Raw genomic sequence first — 17,128 nt, forward strand, 5'->3', positions numbered from 1 at the left:
CGGTTCTCATTCCCTTTGTCTTTATGGAAACTATAATTGGAATTCCAGTAATAAAAGAAATTTCCAGAAATTTGAGGTATTTTTTGATCGATTTTCGATGATAGTTTGGGGATAGTACTGCCCTATCTTTAAAGTTTTATTACTACACATATTTTTAATATTTATTTATTTTTTTTAGCTACATTACTTGAAGGTTACGACATTTTTTTTTAGTACATATTTTCCACCGAATTAAAGTACTTCATTCAAATAAATTAATATAATAATATTTATTATTTATTTATTTATTTATTTATTAATAAATTAATAAATTATTTATTTATTTTATTTTATTTATTTATTCTATATTATATTGACTTTCATTGTTCATTTTCCCATCTAAAAGGTATCAAGACTGTTGCACTTTTGCGTTTAGTTTCGGTTATAATAAAATGCATCTGTCTCTTGCGACTTTTTGCAAAATTTGTCACCAAAAATATATATACATATATACGAGCTTTGGGCCCCCCTTAGATGGGGGAATAAAGGCACCCACAGACTGGCGAACAAACGGACACATGTATGTATGAATGTAAGAGGACTTTTTAACAATGCAACAACTTGCCACAGTTGTTACATGGCCAGAAAGTTGTGAATTGAAATTGAACAATCGCTGTGGAAACATTTTGCACAAAGAAAAAAGACAGAACATGGGGGTTGAATAAAGTAAAATAAAAGAGAGAAAGGGGTAAATTGAAATAGAATGAGGAATTTGAGGTAGAATGAGGAAGAACTTTAGGCTGCAGCGCTGCCATTTGTCACCTCCTGCTGCAAACTGGGCGAAAGTAAAGAAAGGAGCAGTAAAAGAGGGAACCCCCTGTGCGAGTCCCCACTGTGTGCAGTTTGGCTTTAACTTCTGCCCGACTTTGCGCGACTCCGCCCGCCCCTGATAAGTTATCTGTAGAACAGGCGGCGTTGTCTGTTACAAATGTTGCAATATTTATGCCCACACACACACACACACACACACACATGGCTGGTGGAGACGCCAAAAAGGAAATTCGTATTATGATTTGCGCATTATGCAAATTGCCTTATCGTAAATATATTTCGTTTTTCTTTGTGGCATCAAAGGCAGCGGCAGAGGCAGAGGCAGAGAGGCACCGCCATCTGCCATCCGCCGTGTGCACTTGATAAATGTGATAAGCGATTCATATTACCCCCCCAAAGGCAGCAAAAACAATGCGTGCAAACATAAATTAAGGCATTCAGGGAACAGGATTTATGTGCTTAATATAACAACAATATATAGCGCAATTATGTGTTTAATATGGGTATAGATATATTTGGTTTTGATTACACGTGGAAACATGTTTTGATTGTCTAATTTTTCAGCGTTTTTGTGGCGAATTTTGTTGGCGAATAGTTTCGGGGGTCACAGTGAGGCAGTGCCGCAGATAACTTCTATAAATTACGCTCATTGTCTTCGTAGGATTTGTATTTATTTTTCTTATAAACTTTTGTTTAAACACCAAAAACTAACACTAATTGCTTTGTGGATTGATGAGCACTGATTAAAATACGAAGACACATATCCAATGAGAATTGTGACCCGTCTCAGTTGAGTTTGTGCCGCTCCCTTCAATGTTTTTCCAAACAAATTTTCGGGCTAAGAGTGATGGTAGTTTTATTGGCCCTCAATTCTTTGGTGTTCCAGGGTGTGGTGTGGCCACAAAATTCATTAGAATATATTTATAAATTTTCTATCTTTAGTATTAGCATTTTTGAGGCAAATAATGATGGAACATCCCTTGTTGAATTATTATGATCGGCAAAGGAAAAAACAATACCCACTCCACAACTCTTAGCTACTAATTGAAAGCCACCCAAGTCCAATGCCTAATCGAACCATCAGCCAATGCGATGATGATAATGGAGAAGACTTCATTACGTACTCTCAGTTGGCCGACAATTGAGGCTGTCAAATAAAGTTAAGCTGGGAATGGAAATTGATTTATGTATCGGCGAATGGATGTACCTACGAATGTGTATACCCAACTCAAAATTGCTGTTAACATATGATGTATGCAAATTGCCAACAATTTGATTTGCCATTCCTACGGAAGATAAGTATTTCGTCAAGTGCCAATATGCAAATGGTGGTGGGGTGGGCAATGGGAATGGGAATCTGTGAGTGTGCTCCAAACTGACAATGACACTCACAATGTTCCCTGGCTGCCTGGCCACTCTTCTTGGCCATTCATTGAATGCAAATGAGGAATCGGTAAAGATATTTAAGTATATGCATATATTGTTTATACAAAAAACTGTCTTTGTTCGGGTTTTGTGACTCAGAAAAAGACTAGTGAAAAGAGACTGAGAGAGAGAGAGAGAGCTCTCCAACACGTTGCACATAGTATGAAATATTTATAAACGCATAAATGCATGACATGTGGAAGGTGAAGGTGAAAGTGAGGCAGCATTTCGAAGGGGATGAACAGCTGCAGGAGGAATCATCATACTCCTTGTCCCCATCATCTTCATCATCGACAACTTCAAACGAAAAGGAAACGTGTTGCCACTTTAACTGCCATTTAAATATACAATACTCCCGAGTCGAGACTCGAGAAACGAGAAACGAGTCGCCGAGGAAGAACATGAAAGGCAAACTCTCTTCCCCTTCCCCTTCCTCGTCATAACCTCTCCCACTCCTGCACTCCTCTCTCATTGCAATGACATTTATTGGCCGCATTATTTCAGCGCCAGCAGCGACGCCGTCAGTCAACACTCGAGGTATCTCAATCGAGCAGCGAGCAGCAATTTTTTTTTGTGTCATTTCTTGAGAGTGTCTTCTCGCTCCCCGATGGGCAAACTTTTCATATTCACGCAGTGCGCTGGTAGCTTGTGTTTGTTCTGGGGGGTATGGTGTTGGTATAGTGAGTAAAAATCATTCGTTGCAGCTCACATCGGAAGTTTGAACGAAAACCCTGAACCGATATATTCGTTTCGAGTCCAGTTTAAGTTTCCAGTCTTATGTGCTCTATAATCTTCTAAACTGGCTAAATAATCATTTGCGTGTAATCGGAATATCACTTGGGATTTTCCATATCTTTTATTACTATTATTATTATTATTATTATATGTAGTTTATTGTAATAATAGAAAAAGACTGAAGACTTGATTGTAGTACACAATATTTTATTTCCAATATTTCCTATAGAACCACTTTACTTTATTTTATTACCCCAGAAACATTTGCTTGCTCTCTACAGGGCATGCGCAGAGGCGACTCCTATTGCTGCACCACCTTTACCTTTTTACCTTTTTGTTCGAAATGATTTTTGCATAAAATCCGACAGCGTCAGAAGGCTCTGGCCTGGGTTAAAGCCGAGGCAATTTATCAACATGCTGCCTACAACTTGTCTCTGAAAGTTTTTGGTTCCTCGGCTTTGCACCTTCGTCGCGCCTCACCCGCATCACAGCTCAGCCTGGAGCCTGGAGCTGCCTCCTGAGTTGTAAAACTTTTTGAATGGCACCGCAGGCGGACAAGGAACCCAGGAAGAGATCTCTCTCCCACTCTGCCTGCAGGTGACGCTGGTGGTGGGTTGGAGGAGGAGGTAGGTGCCGGGAGGAACACGATGCGGCGCTAACGAGGACAAGCGTTTATGTCAAAATCCAATACGTGATGCATTTAGCGCAGTCAAGTCGAGAGTTGACTCTCTGTCCCTCTATCCGTTTTGGATTTTATTGCACTCGAAGGGCGGTGGGCGCTGGGCGCTGTTTGAAATGCATTTCGTTGGGAACTGGGCACTGGTTTTGGCCCGATACGCCATTCTTGGCCTAATTGGATGGACAAATGTTGCGCATTCTGTTTGAATAGCCATCTTAAGTGCTTAAAGATTGCACTCCCAGCGAAGCCCAAGCAGCAGATTGATGATGAAGTGCTTGGCCGAAGCTAAATTGCAATATAAATTGATGGAAGGCAGCAAAACTGATTTTGCTGGGGCATTAAAATAATTATTTTAATGCGAAACTTAAGCCAGCTCTGCAAGTAAATGATTGATTTCCCTTTAAAGTTACTCCCTGGCGGGAAAATCCACTCTTAAGTATAGTTTCATTGCAGTGTATAGGAGGTGTAACCCTTGGGGATACATTTACGAGTATGTTAGATTTAATTTTTATTTTTAATTAGTCCGAAGGTTGGTGAATTTATGGGGAAACTATTTTATTTTTTTGGCATTACAGCTGAGCATAAAATTTGGTATTAAATACTCAAATTAACTACCACATTTGGCACGAATTTCGGTATAAATATGAGGCGTCGTGCAGCAGCTCTCCTCGGTTTTACAATTCCGCGTCATTAAAGTAGTTCTTGTAAACTACATGAAACATTCAACAGCCCTTCAGTCAGGACACACTGATTGTGCCTTTTCGTAACAAACAAACAAATTAAAAAAATAACAACGAAATTTCACCTGAACCTTACACAATCCTGAGCCGCACAACAACCCTCTCCCTGTGCGCCCCTTGCAAGTGGCGGACGGCCCACTGTCCCTGTCCTTGTCATGGTCACATGTCCTATCGCCATTTATCTTGATTTGTACAAAACCTAACGACGTTTAAATGCTTGTTTCAAGCATTTTCCACTGGCATCACGTTTCCCGGACCGCTTTTCCCAGCCACTGCTATTCCAGTGGCAGGGCAGCGGTGTGGAGTGGAATGGAGTGGAGTGGAGTGGAGTGCTTTGCCTGTTTGGGTTCGTCATCGCAATGGTTGGGTCATGTTTATGCTAGAATAATGTTGACAAAATCGGACAGCGGAAGAGGAGGCAGCCCAGAGAACACAGAGAAATGGGAGAGAATAGCAGAATAGCAGAATGGGGGAATGGTAAAGGTCTGGAGAAAGGCAGCCAGAAACGAAGAGAAATAACTGCAAAAAGATACAAACCAGTTACACGCCATCATGGACATGGACATGGACATGCCCCCCAGCCCAAGAGGCTAAACACTTTCGGGGCACAGACAGGTCTCCCCAAAAACATCCACTCACCCCCTCCATACCCCTCCATACCCTTTAGTGCCACCACCTCGCGAATTTGCAGACAAATTGTCGCTGCCTTCGTCCAGGCAAACGCCAGCCGCCGTGCTGACGTGTCTCCCCGTGTCTTGGGTGTGAAAATGTAAGCAAAGTGGCAACAACAATGCCACTGCGCCTCTGTTGGCTGCAGTGGGTACAGCACATGGCCATGAGGGGGCACAGATGCACAGAACAGGAGCTAGAGATGATAGTTAGAAGTGAGAACCATCGCTGGGAATCAAATGGTTGCTGGGAATTTGCTTGAGCTTTTGTTCTTTTTTATCTGTCACTCAAACTCCTCTTGCATCCATAACTGATCTATAAACTTGGTCTGTGGCTTGCCTGATCTTTTCCAATTTCTATTTACAGTCACAGCTGGAAGTTCTTTCCGTTTTGTTGTGCCATCTCTAGCCCCACGGTTGCAGTTTAGTTTTTCCTTAGTTTTCGTTGTCTTTTTCCACGTTTTTTGTTGTTGTTGTTGTTGTTTGCTGTTGCCTGGCTGGCATGGGTAAATGTTTTAGCCAAACGGTAACGGTTACTCACGGCGGCTGTGTGTTATGACAAGTGGCTGCTGCTGCGGCAGCCATTCCAGGCCATAAAGCAAATTGATGATGAAAAAAAAAAAAGAAAAACTTGCCGCCGTGTCATGGCCTGTTAAATGTTGGCAATAAAAGTGAAAACTCATGTCATCTTGCGGTTAACAGAATCACAGCCAGCACCAGAACCAGAACCTTAAAGTGTTTGCTTGCTTTAGTTGTAATTCACATTTTGTGATATTTATGTTTATTCATTTACATCTTATTGCTGGCCGGGATATTATTGCTTTGCATTAACGCACACACCTGCGACACAGGCATAACCATAAAAGAGAACGCCTCGATTTATTGAAGCAGAACGTGCGATTATTCTTTCGTGAGAAGCGGGGGAAGAGAAGAGCCACAGGAACAGGAACTGGATTGGCCATAAAATTAAAATAAACAAAATCGTAAAAATACTTGATTAATAAATTGCGGTATTTCCATGGATTGGCAGGTGTCTGCTCCTTGGAATCAGAGGGAATCATTGTACAAAATTTCGTCTCACGAGTTTGAAGATATCTGAGTGAAATTAAAACATAACTTTTTCTATTGTGACAATTTCTTTAGCAGCTTTTTTTTTTTAAATATATTTTACATATAAATTTAATATATTTAATATTTAAAGTTAATATATGTATTTCATTTTTGGATTAAATATTGTTTATACTCTGTGTTCAAATTTAGTTAAGCAAACAACGACAAAAAATATTTTATATTTTTATTATATTTATTTTCAAAATTTTCCCATTTTTCTCTCAGTTTAGTCCCTCGCCTGGGACGTCTCAACGAACGTAAGAAAAGGTTGGCTAATCGGAAATTCCTGCTTGTTCTAAAGACGATCCCGAGAAATCGGTATGGATCAGGGATTCGTGTTGCTTAAAGCAACTCAGACTCAGACTCCATAAGCCTTAAATATGTAGCGTCTAATCCGTCGAAGAGTCTGTTAATTTATCTGCAAAGTACCAAAGTTAACTGCAAGTACCCTGGTAGTCTCCAACTAGTGGGTATTCTTGGCAATTCTTTCTTGCTGTAAATTACCATTAACTACATGTATCCCCTCATGCATTTCCTGTACCAAAATCCCCTCTGCTGTTTCCACTTAACTTTTCCCCATTCATTTGCCGTTGAGCAAGTTTCCGTTTGGCAAAAGACCCATCTCCAGCCCAAGCCAAGTCCCACTTCAACCACCTAATGAATGATAAATTGCCACTATATTGCCAACAAGAAAATAAAATCCTTAAGTTGTTTTTTCCCTTAAATAATGAAAATCAAGTGCCACGCGACCGTTGCTCTTCGTATCGTCGCGAATTGCTGAAGGAACGCGCTGATTGAAAAAAGTTGTAAATTTTGTAATGGCAAATAAAAAATAATAAGAGCAGTGGCAGCCACAAAAGGTGACACCATGCCACAGGCAGACGGAGAAAGAGAGACTGTGAAAGGGCGAGCGTCGAGTTGAGCAATTGATAAATTTAATGGCGTTACGCATGTCAAGTTCGGCAAATCCTTAAAAGTATCAAATTGCTGTTGCCTAAATAAATAGCAAAACAACAAAAACCCTGAAGGGAAAAGTATGTTTTTGCAGCCGAAATTTAAATACCCTTAAAAATTGGGTTATTATTTATTTATTATTTATTTATTATTTATTATGTATTATTTACTTATTTATTATATACTATTTATTATATTTCTCTGTATTCTTTTACTTTTATGTTTTTTCAATATTAAAAGGTTGGTCATTCAGATCAATATCCATTATCTATACTCCATAGCCGCATAAAACACAAACGTATCTGCCAAATGGTAATACTCTACCAAAGGGTATCCCAACCTACCAAAAAAAATCCAAGAAATGTGTGAAAAACTTGACTGTCAAAAGAGAAGGAATGGCTAATGAAAACAACAAACATCTTAAGAGAACTAATGGAGCTATACAGCTACATGGGCTGTAGGCTTGGAGTAAATGTGGTGTGGGGGGATATATGTCGGTATGCAAAGTGCTGCTGACGTGAATAAATTGTTCAAAAACAACACAAAAAGCCAGAAGAAAAAAACACTTTGATAGATGCGAATATATAAACAGGAATTTAGATGGAATTGTACCCAAAAGTTGATCCCAGGATTTTGCTATAATCTTTGGATTTCGTTTCTTGGAAAAGTTTTTCCTGCAGTAATCATTAATTTTTTTTGTGGCTGTTGACAAAGATAAAATTAATTGATTTGAAACTTTTTTTGTTGCTGTTGTGCAAAATGGATTAATGTTTGTTGTCAGGTGAAAATGGTCGAAGGGATTTGGGAATCATAAATAATGTTGAGAAAATGCAAAAAGTTCGGCTTATGGAGAGTTTTTCAGAAATTTAGTGGTTTGCTAAAATTAAAAATTTTGTTTACAATTAAGTCGGATTTTTGCCTGCAAGGTACCCAAAATAGCCCGTTAATCCCTAGAATTCCGGAACCAATTTTTTCTATAAATTTATTTATGCATCTCCAATTTGAAAATATATTTAATATTATATTTATCATTTTTTAAGCTGTTTATAATTATAATATAACCGTTGGATCCATGAGTACCGGGTATAAAAATGAATTTATTTAGATGCTGCCAACGACAAACAAACATTCCCCATTAATTCCTAGGAATCGACTTTAGCATGGAACTTTTGCCGCAAAGTTGATAAGACGTTTTGGCAAAAGGAAGCAAACTCCTAAGTGATAAGCACACGCCGCCTGACATTCACTTTCGCCGAGACAAGCAGCCATCAAATACGTCACTCACTTTACAACTGCCGCACATATGCCTCCAGTTAAACATTAAGGACATTTAGGAGTAGATGTTGCTACTAGGGGGTATGGCAAGGGAGATCTGTCATCCCAATTTGAAGTTCGGCAAGCCATAAACAAAGTTTATAGCTAAACAATTTCCGGCCACATGAGTTTACATTATTAGCATATTGACGAGCCCCCCCAAAGAGGAGAGTAAATCAGGGTGGATGAATGGGGGGAGCTCCCCCTAAAAACTGTCTAGTCATAAAAGTTTGTTTGGGAGGCAAAGCTTATGCTGGTTGGGTGGCTGGCTGGGGAGTTAAAAGTTTGTGCCAAAGCACATTATCATCGCCCGAGAGTCCTTGACAGACATCATTTCAGATTCCCAGACGTCAGCGGCATTAATCCCCACTGGCTCTGTTGCCCTGCACTCGGAGTAGGAAATGCAAAATGAAATTAAGTCACAGCTGAGTAAACACACGTTCCACAGGCAGGGCCTTTTTGACTTTAAAACTGGGCCTCCACATCCACTTCCACATCTATTCCTGATTGATAAGCTCCAAAAAAAAAGAGAAAAAAAGTATGAAATTCTCATTAAAGTTTGCCCAGCGCAAACATCAAACGATGGTCGTCTAGTCGCAGGCCTCATTTACAGCATAAAATGCACAATTTACTTGGCATTTATTAAAACAAACATTTCAAGAAGTCATCATCTGGATCAGCCGCATCATCAACCTCGACGATGAGGTCCACTTGAGGCCACAGGCACAGAGTGCAGTGAATCAATCTGTAGCGGAAGAACTGCAACAGCAGCAGCAGCAGCAACAGCAACAGCAACAGCAACAGCGAATTGCAAATGCAAATGCAAACATAATCAGATTCCGCATCAGAATTAGAAGATGCCATGGCCATAGCCCACACAGCTCCAACAGCCAGAGACAGCCACTCGAAAAGTTCAAATGCATTCGGGAATGCAAATATTTGGATATCAACGCAATTAAGGCAATTATTAGCATTTTACAGAACATCTGCCGCAACTCAACTCCCAAACCTAAATCTGAAGAAGAATTATCCCGCACAAAAGTCGTAACGAATGCGGTAGTACCTTAAGGCAATTGAATAAGACATTTTCTACAAGTGCAGCATAAAGCTGAAATCTTGCTTGAGTACTGCCAGAAAATGTGCCTGGGAATTCGCTTGTAGTTCTCTTTCTTTTTTTGTTGGATGAACTTTTGCAGAAAATTGCAATGTTCTCTCTGCAGTATTGTGCCTTCTTCTAATATGTTTTCCTATGATTTAATGCATCATAAAACTAAGCCATAAACCCTTAAATATTAACTGCACTGCCTCACTATTTGAACCTCATATCTTGCTTATGGCATAAGTCCATATTTGCCATCCTGCCTGCCACTCCACACGGATCACAAATCATTCAAAAGTAAACACAGCTCCTTGATGAACTCGAACTGATTTAATATTTTGATAAACCCTTGCAGAGCCAAGGAGGCGCAGCAACCCCTTCGAACAATGAGAATGATGCTGGACGGAGCATCCTCGCAGGCCCCCACGCACAAGCGGAGTCCAAGACAATGGAGACGTTAATACGGCAATCGATGGGAAATTAATTAATATAATCGCATTGGTCGAGCGAGGGTCCATTATAATGCCAGAGAGGAGTGCGCCCCGTGCCACAGCGGAGTGGCACAGCAAACGGGGGAACTGCACACAATTTCATGCTCGCCGGACCAGAATGGCAACCGCTAATATTTTGCTTCAAATCCTTTAGCAATTAAATTCCAATAAATTAGAAATGCTCCAGCCCTGGCCATCGACTCGCAGACGGTGGGGATTATTAAGCTTAATTTGCATTTCGAATTGTATTTATTTATGGGATTTACAAGAAGGAAATGAAAATAGGTATAGATACGGAGTTAAATGAGGCTTAGGGGAACCATTAAAACCCATTAAAATGTATTTAAAAATTGTATACAAAATTTTAATATTTTAGAAATTGATCAATCCTTCTACTAATATTTTAAACTCTTAAGCTTTAAGCACTTTGAGTTGAAATATTGAAAAACCAATAATAAATACGTTTAAAATGAAATTTAATTTATATGTGTAAATACTAAATACGAATATTTATCACATGTTTTTAATCATCAGCAAAGCATTCAAGCCAAAGTCCCAATGCCATTGCAGAGCATGTAATATTTTGTGCATAAATCCATTTACAGCAAATAGAAAATCCACACAAACGAAATGCATTTGATGGAAAATTCCATCCAGCATAAAACATTTTCGGTCAAATCAAAATCAAAAGCCAATGGCTCGTTCGGTGTGTATTAATTTGGGAAAAAACTCTCATGCCAATGGATGATTTACCTGCCATGCAAATATTTTTCAATTGATTCTAGGATTTAGGGGGGTACGTACTCGTATGTGTCCTGCCCGTGTGTCAGAAACACAAATCCCCAGGACTCTCATCCAGATGCATATATATACACACTCTGGGATTGAGGATTGTGGATTGTGGGGCACTCGAATGACGGCTAGGTAAACGTAAATGGCTCAAATTGATTGAATTTTGCACTTTGGCATTCATGATGGTCAAAATGAAATTTTGCATTTGGGGCCACCGATTGTATAAATGTCAAAATGGGAAATTAATGGTCCAAGGAAATTGTGTTGGAGGAGAGAGCGCTCTAGCTTACAGAAACTTTTTTCATTTTGATTCATTAATGAAAAGTTCCGCTGCAGAAAAAACTAAAAGAGACAGAGAGAGAGAGAGAGAGAGCGTGGAAATTCATTTAATGGATTTTAATTATGCATTTTCTGGTGTGGCACAAGTCGAGAAGTTGGCGAACGTCTTGAATATTTGATTGCACTCAAATTGAGTGCCCCGTCGATGGCGAAAGTTGTTGCATATTTTGGGGGCAGGTTAAACGAAGCAGAAGACCCACGAAACAGACCTCCTTTGGGCCCTCGGGCTAGTCCTCAATTCAATTTGTTCGCATTTCAATTTCCTTTCATTTTACGCTTGAGTCTGTCAGCATTTGGTTCATCAAAGCTCAACCGCAAATACATAGCTTCACATATGTCGTGCCAGTCCTTTTTGGGATTTGCCCAGAAATGCGAGAATATTCTTTTGGGTTTTATCTGCCATTTCGAGTTCATTGTACTTGGGGCTTCGGTTGACAAATGAGCATCGCCTCCGGAGTTAGTTATGATAAATTATTGCCGGCTATTTGAGTGCAAGCCAAGATTCAGTCCTTGGCCAAGACAAATATCGTAGCTTATCGCCCATGTATTTTTTTCTAGATTTATGCCATGACAAACAATCAGAAATTGCCAAGATTTCTTAATCTCCGAATAGTTGGCGCGGCAAAAAGTTGGGAGGATTATTGATTAGAAAATTATTTCGAGTTGGCAAGAAAAGAAAAATTAGATATGATAAAAATGCAACAAAGAGAGGATTTAGATAGCTTTTGCGACTATCAGATTAGCTTTGAATTTATGTAGTGGAAAGAAGGGTTTCTTACATAGCTCGCAAAAAAGTCTGAAAAAATCGAAAAAATGTCTTTTGCTCTCTAAGTGCGGAGAATTTGAATTCCTGGTTAGTGGTTAAACTTAACTCTGTTTAATAAAAAAATGTACCTACATATATTCATATGTACCTACACAATAATATGCATGATTGATTTTCCTGATATTATTAATTTTATTTTTAATTTTTATTTTAATATTCCTAGTGCTACAAGTTATACACTTTTAAATTAATTCACTAGTCACAATCGGGTTTTACATGATAAACAGTTAAACTTAGCTTTAAGAAACAATAAAATTAAAAATTAAAATAAAATAATTTAAAACATTTAAACATTATTATTATAAATAAATTAAAAATTTTGGTAATATATGTATGCCTATTGAAGTTCAAATAGTAACATTTTGATTTTTTAAATAACTTCTTAATTTTTGAACTTGGGGCATAAACACGAACAAAACTAAAAACACTTTTCGCAGACATCTACAGACACTTTTTCTGCGAGCACTTGATCAAATGTGCCTCGTTAAGTTGTTATTGTGAGACACGAGCGTGTCTCGGCTCAACCCGAAGACACGAAACAGATAACAGATAAGCGAAGAGACTAAAAGTGTTTTGCTCAGAGCGGGAGCGAGTGACCGTGTTCAGAGACCAGACCGCAATGGAAAAAAGTGTGGCCAGTTATTGGCGAGATATGGTCTCTTGTGAGCTGTTCCTTAGAATATATCTGAGAATTACTCATCAGTTCGTGGCCTATGTGTAAATTTTGACAATGAGTATTCACTGCTAACAAATCTCAAAGTCTAAACTTTCCGGTGGGAAATGATTAACGTTAACCAACAAAAATGTTCATACATATATCCCAAAGAACAATCCCAAAAAAAAAACCAATTCTTGCCACTTCATTCTTTTGCCATTAATCTATTTCAACTTTTTGCACAGTTTCTTTTTTTGCCAGAATGTATTTATCTACATTAACATTTCAGCTTGGCATTTTAGCATTTCGCTATTTTTCTAGTCGTCTCTTTTTTTGGCTTTGGCTATTTTTAAAATGAGATTTTGGCGAAACAAATTGCAGCTACTTTGCCAGTCGGGCGAAAAATCCCAGTAATTAGACAAGTAATTAGTGGGGATTTTTCAAACGAATACCGAGGCAAAGTAACAGAAAGCTACATTTTCTTAGTGCACCAGCTTAACCAGAATTTACACCCAAAAAAGAAAGCTGGGGACAGCAACCACAAAAAATGTATGAAAGAAAAATCTTTTATGTCCATAATACTCGACACTTCTGCACCTTTGGGGAGGGGGGGTGTGTGTGTGTGTGTGTGTGTGTGTGTGGGTGCACATATAATGCTAAAATATTATACCGATATTATGCAAATTTTTATTGTTTTCCAGACGGAAAGCCTGACGCGAAAGAGCGCAAAGGCGCAAAGGACGAAGGCTCATGGCTAAAGGGATTTGGTGCGTGATGAAATTAGGATAATTTAATAGATTACGCTCGACGTTGATTTTTCACGGCACTCTCGCTAGGACCCTGGACCCGGGCGTGTGAGTGTGAGTGGGGGGGACACATCATGCATTATACATAATACATAATACCTGTTATGTGCCGTCTGCGCGTATTGATTGCATTTACTACCTTCTGCCTGGGCATTGTGTTGTCTGGCAGGGCATGGTTTTCGCCCCAAATGACAGCCGCTCCACATCCACATGGGGATTGCCCGCCCATGGCGGCGGTACTTTCCCCTTAATGTGCGCCACCCCTGCAGCCCTTCTGTGCCTTTTTTTGGGGATTTGTGGAGCCATCGCTTCTTCCTTTCTTTCCTTTTTTTTATACTTTATCGTCTCTCAAAAGTTTTCGCCCTCATTTTCGGGCGGCTTTTGGCAGGCAGATCACGTAGTTTGAAGTCGCATTTCGTCACCTGCACAAAAGCCTCGAATGGGGCTGCTGCAGCACAGATTTTCCACAGCAAGCAAGCTAAAGAGTGGGGGGGGGGCTCTGGGACGGGTATGTCTGCGGGGGTGTCCTTCAAGTAGCCATTTATGTGCTGGTCCAGTAATACTTGTTAAATTGTTATTCTATGCTAAGTACATCCAATTGTTCATACTTCGAACGGAGACTTTTTATTATTGGTTTAGAATAATGTTGATAGATGGGAGGGATTTCTCGGGGATATAGCTTATACGGTGTATTATTTGGTTTGATTTTAACCATATTTCAGCATGATTACAGCGAGATTTCTTGATGATTTATAGAAGGATAAAGCGAGATTTGTTTCTGCAAAAATACATTCGTGATTTAATGCAATCATGGATTGCCATATGATTGGATTACCATATGAATACTTAACCGATTTTCATAGATTCAACCATAGAATGAGCCTGAAGGCGTAATCTAAATATGCCAATAAATAAAAAAGGCTCTCTGTGAAAAAGTGTGGCTTCAAGAGGATAAGTAGAAAGAATGCTAAAGAATTCTAGTTCAAGGAGCAGCATCTGTATATGCTAAAAAGTTCAAAACTACGTTTGAATTGATCTTTTATTGGAATTTTACTGGAACAAGGAAGGAAATGAAGAGTAACAAACTATTATATTTTTTTTATAATTGTTAAAAACAAACATTTGGGAAAATGTACGAGAAACACCTCGGAAATACTGAACCTTGGTGCTCATCTGGCCATTTCGTTGCTTTGCACGTCGTCCCGTCCCCGTACTAATAGAAACGCGCCTATTTTCATATATTTAACAGTTTGAAGCTGAATTTACCGATTTTCTTGCTCATTCCATGCTCTTTTTTTGCTCCTCGCCCTCTGAAAATAAGAAGCATCTTTTGATGTGAGTTTGTGGGAAAAGAGAGTTATAAGTAAAGTGAGATTTCGGTTCAACCATGTATTGATTTGGCACTATCAAGTAGAATTAAATGTCGAATGTCAGAACTACAAGTCCATGTGCAACAACCCAGAAAAAGGCTCAACATTATTGTTGACAAATATCTCATGAAAATGTCAAGACAAATAAACAATAGACAAGACTCTTGCAAAGCAATATGAATATGAACATACAAATAAACCAATATATACATATATGTACAAATTTATGGCATTCATTTGTCGGCAAGTGCTCCCCATATATATCTTTCCCATAGTTTTTGTTTCCATATCTCTCCTTACCTGTTGACTTTTTGTTCATTTTGAGGCTGGAGCTTTTGGCTTCAGGTATTGCTTTTTTGCACATTTCATTTTCAGATGGCAGTAAATTGCTGGCATTTTAATTTTAATTTTCATTTTCGTTTTCATTTCTGTTGCTGTTGCTGCTGCTGCTGCGGCTGTACGACGAGTAGTTTATTAATATTGTGCATAGTGCGGACCGATATAAAGTCAATTTACGCAATATAATGAACTGTAAACCGGTAAACTGTCATCAGTGTCTCGTTGCCGTCCATGCATATTGCCGCATTTAAACGCAGTCCACAGTGCATGCCGATGCAGGCTCCCACATTCAGATATTTTTCGTATTTATTGATTTAATATCTGGCTGCCTGCCTGGCTGCCCTGCGGCCAATTTAATCATCATTTGTAGGAAATAATTAAAATTTACAATGCAACAGTGGCATGGGGCAGGAGTCAGACGTAGAGCAGCAGAACCACGAGCCCTGAGCCCAGCCATTCGATATCTTCTTGTTTGGGGTATATTTTAATAACCAGCAATAACAGATACACAGCCCCACAAAGAAGTAAACACGACAGAGGGACAGTAAAGGGCCGACACAGCCAGACAACTCAATGGACTGTGGGAGGATGCGGCTAGGAGAGAACCTAACTTTAATTGCAGTTCACTCTCGCATGGAGTAAACTAATTGATATAAAATACAGTTATGAGCAAGGCAGAGACTATGACTAACTATGAACATCTATGGATAAAGGACTAAAGAATCCATCAGCTAAAAACATCTTTTCAGGCAGCAGAGCAGTCACCAGATGCCTCTCCGCAACGAGGATTACTTCAGGATTGGTTGGGCGTAGCGCCCCTATTATATTATTTTGGTTCTGTATTTTGTTCACAGAACAGAACAGTACAATACACACAAGTTTCAAACTATTTTTTTTTTCATTTTGTTTGGTTTTTTTTTTTCTGTCTGATTCTTCAAAGTGCTACTCCGACGTATCAGTTCGCGGAAGTGCCAATGGTGTGCGAACCCCTGCAGCTTACCGAAATTTCAACTCCAGAACCGCGTAGTCTGTTCAAGAAGATTTTGGGATCAAAGTTCAATAAATTTGTAGATACATACAATAATTTTGTGACTCGTGTAGGATCCTGGTTGGTCGGAACGGGATCCTCTCCTAGCGCCTATTTTTGCGTCTTTCCCACACTTCTTTGGCCTTCTTCATGATGGTCGCTGACATTTGCTGGTGGGCTGTCCGGCACATGACATGCATCCCTAGGTAGGAGCTCTCGTCCTCCACCTCCTCGTCGGCAGCATCCTTCTTCTTATTGCTGGGACAAGCATCCTTTGAGAGGATGTCCTGGTTCTCCTGACCAATCCTACTCCTCGTCGATGAGCTGCCGCTGCATTGGGCAATGTCTCTTCCAAGCACAGGATGCACACACGGGGGCACTGGAGTCACCTTCGAACTGGGATTTCCAATTGTCGCTTCCTTCAGCTTCTTAAAGGTCTGCACAAAGACGCGGTTCGAGGTGTAAGATTCTGAGTTGTTTGGAAAACCCATGTGGGATGTCGACACCAAGCGGCTCTCGAAGCAGCCATTTCCCAGGGCGTCGGAGCACCTGAGAGGGTTCTCTCCATTTGCTTGTCGTTTTATTGTCGAGCGAAGGGCCATCGGGAAGAGGAGAATTCCTGTGACCTATCCTTAACGTATTTCAATTTTATTTACTAAACAGAAAAAAATAGATTCGAGAGTTATGTGTTGTTATTCTTTGAAATATCTGATTTTTACTGAGCTCATCACATTTTGTAAACGAAAAAATTAACTAATAATATTTACAAAAAATGAAATGCATACTTTCTGTATTGGATTAAAAATTAAAAGTTGTGTGTTGCTATTCTTTGAAATCTCTGATTTTTACTGAACTAATCTGACTTTGTAGGATTTCTCTGGTTTTTATTTAGTTGGTTTTTCTTTGGTTCGTTTGTTTAAACAATTGAAATTTTAGTTGATTTTTTGTT

The sequence above is a fragment of the Drosophila obscura genome, unplaced genomic scaffold (assembly GCF_018151105.1).
Source record: "Drosophila obscura isolate BZ-5 IFL unplaced genomic scaffold, ASM1815110v1 contig_200, whole genome shotgun sequence".
Taxonomy (NCBI): domain Eukaryota; kingdom Metazoa; phylum Arthropoda; class Insecta; order Diptera; family Drosophilidae; genus Drosophila; species Drosophila obscura.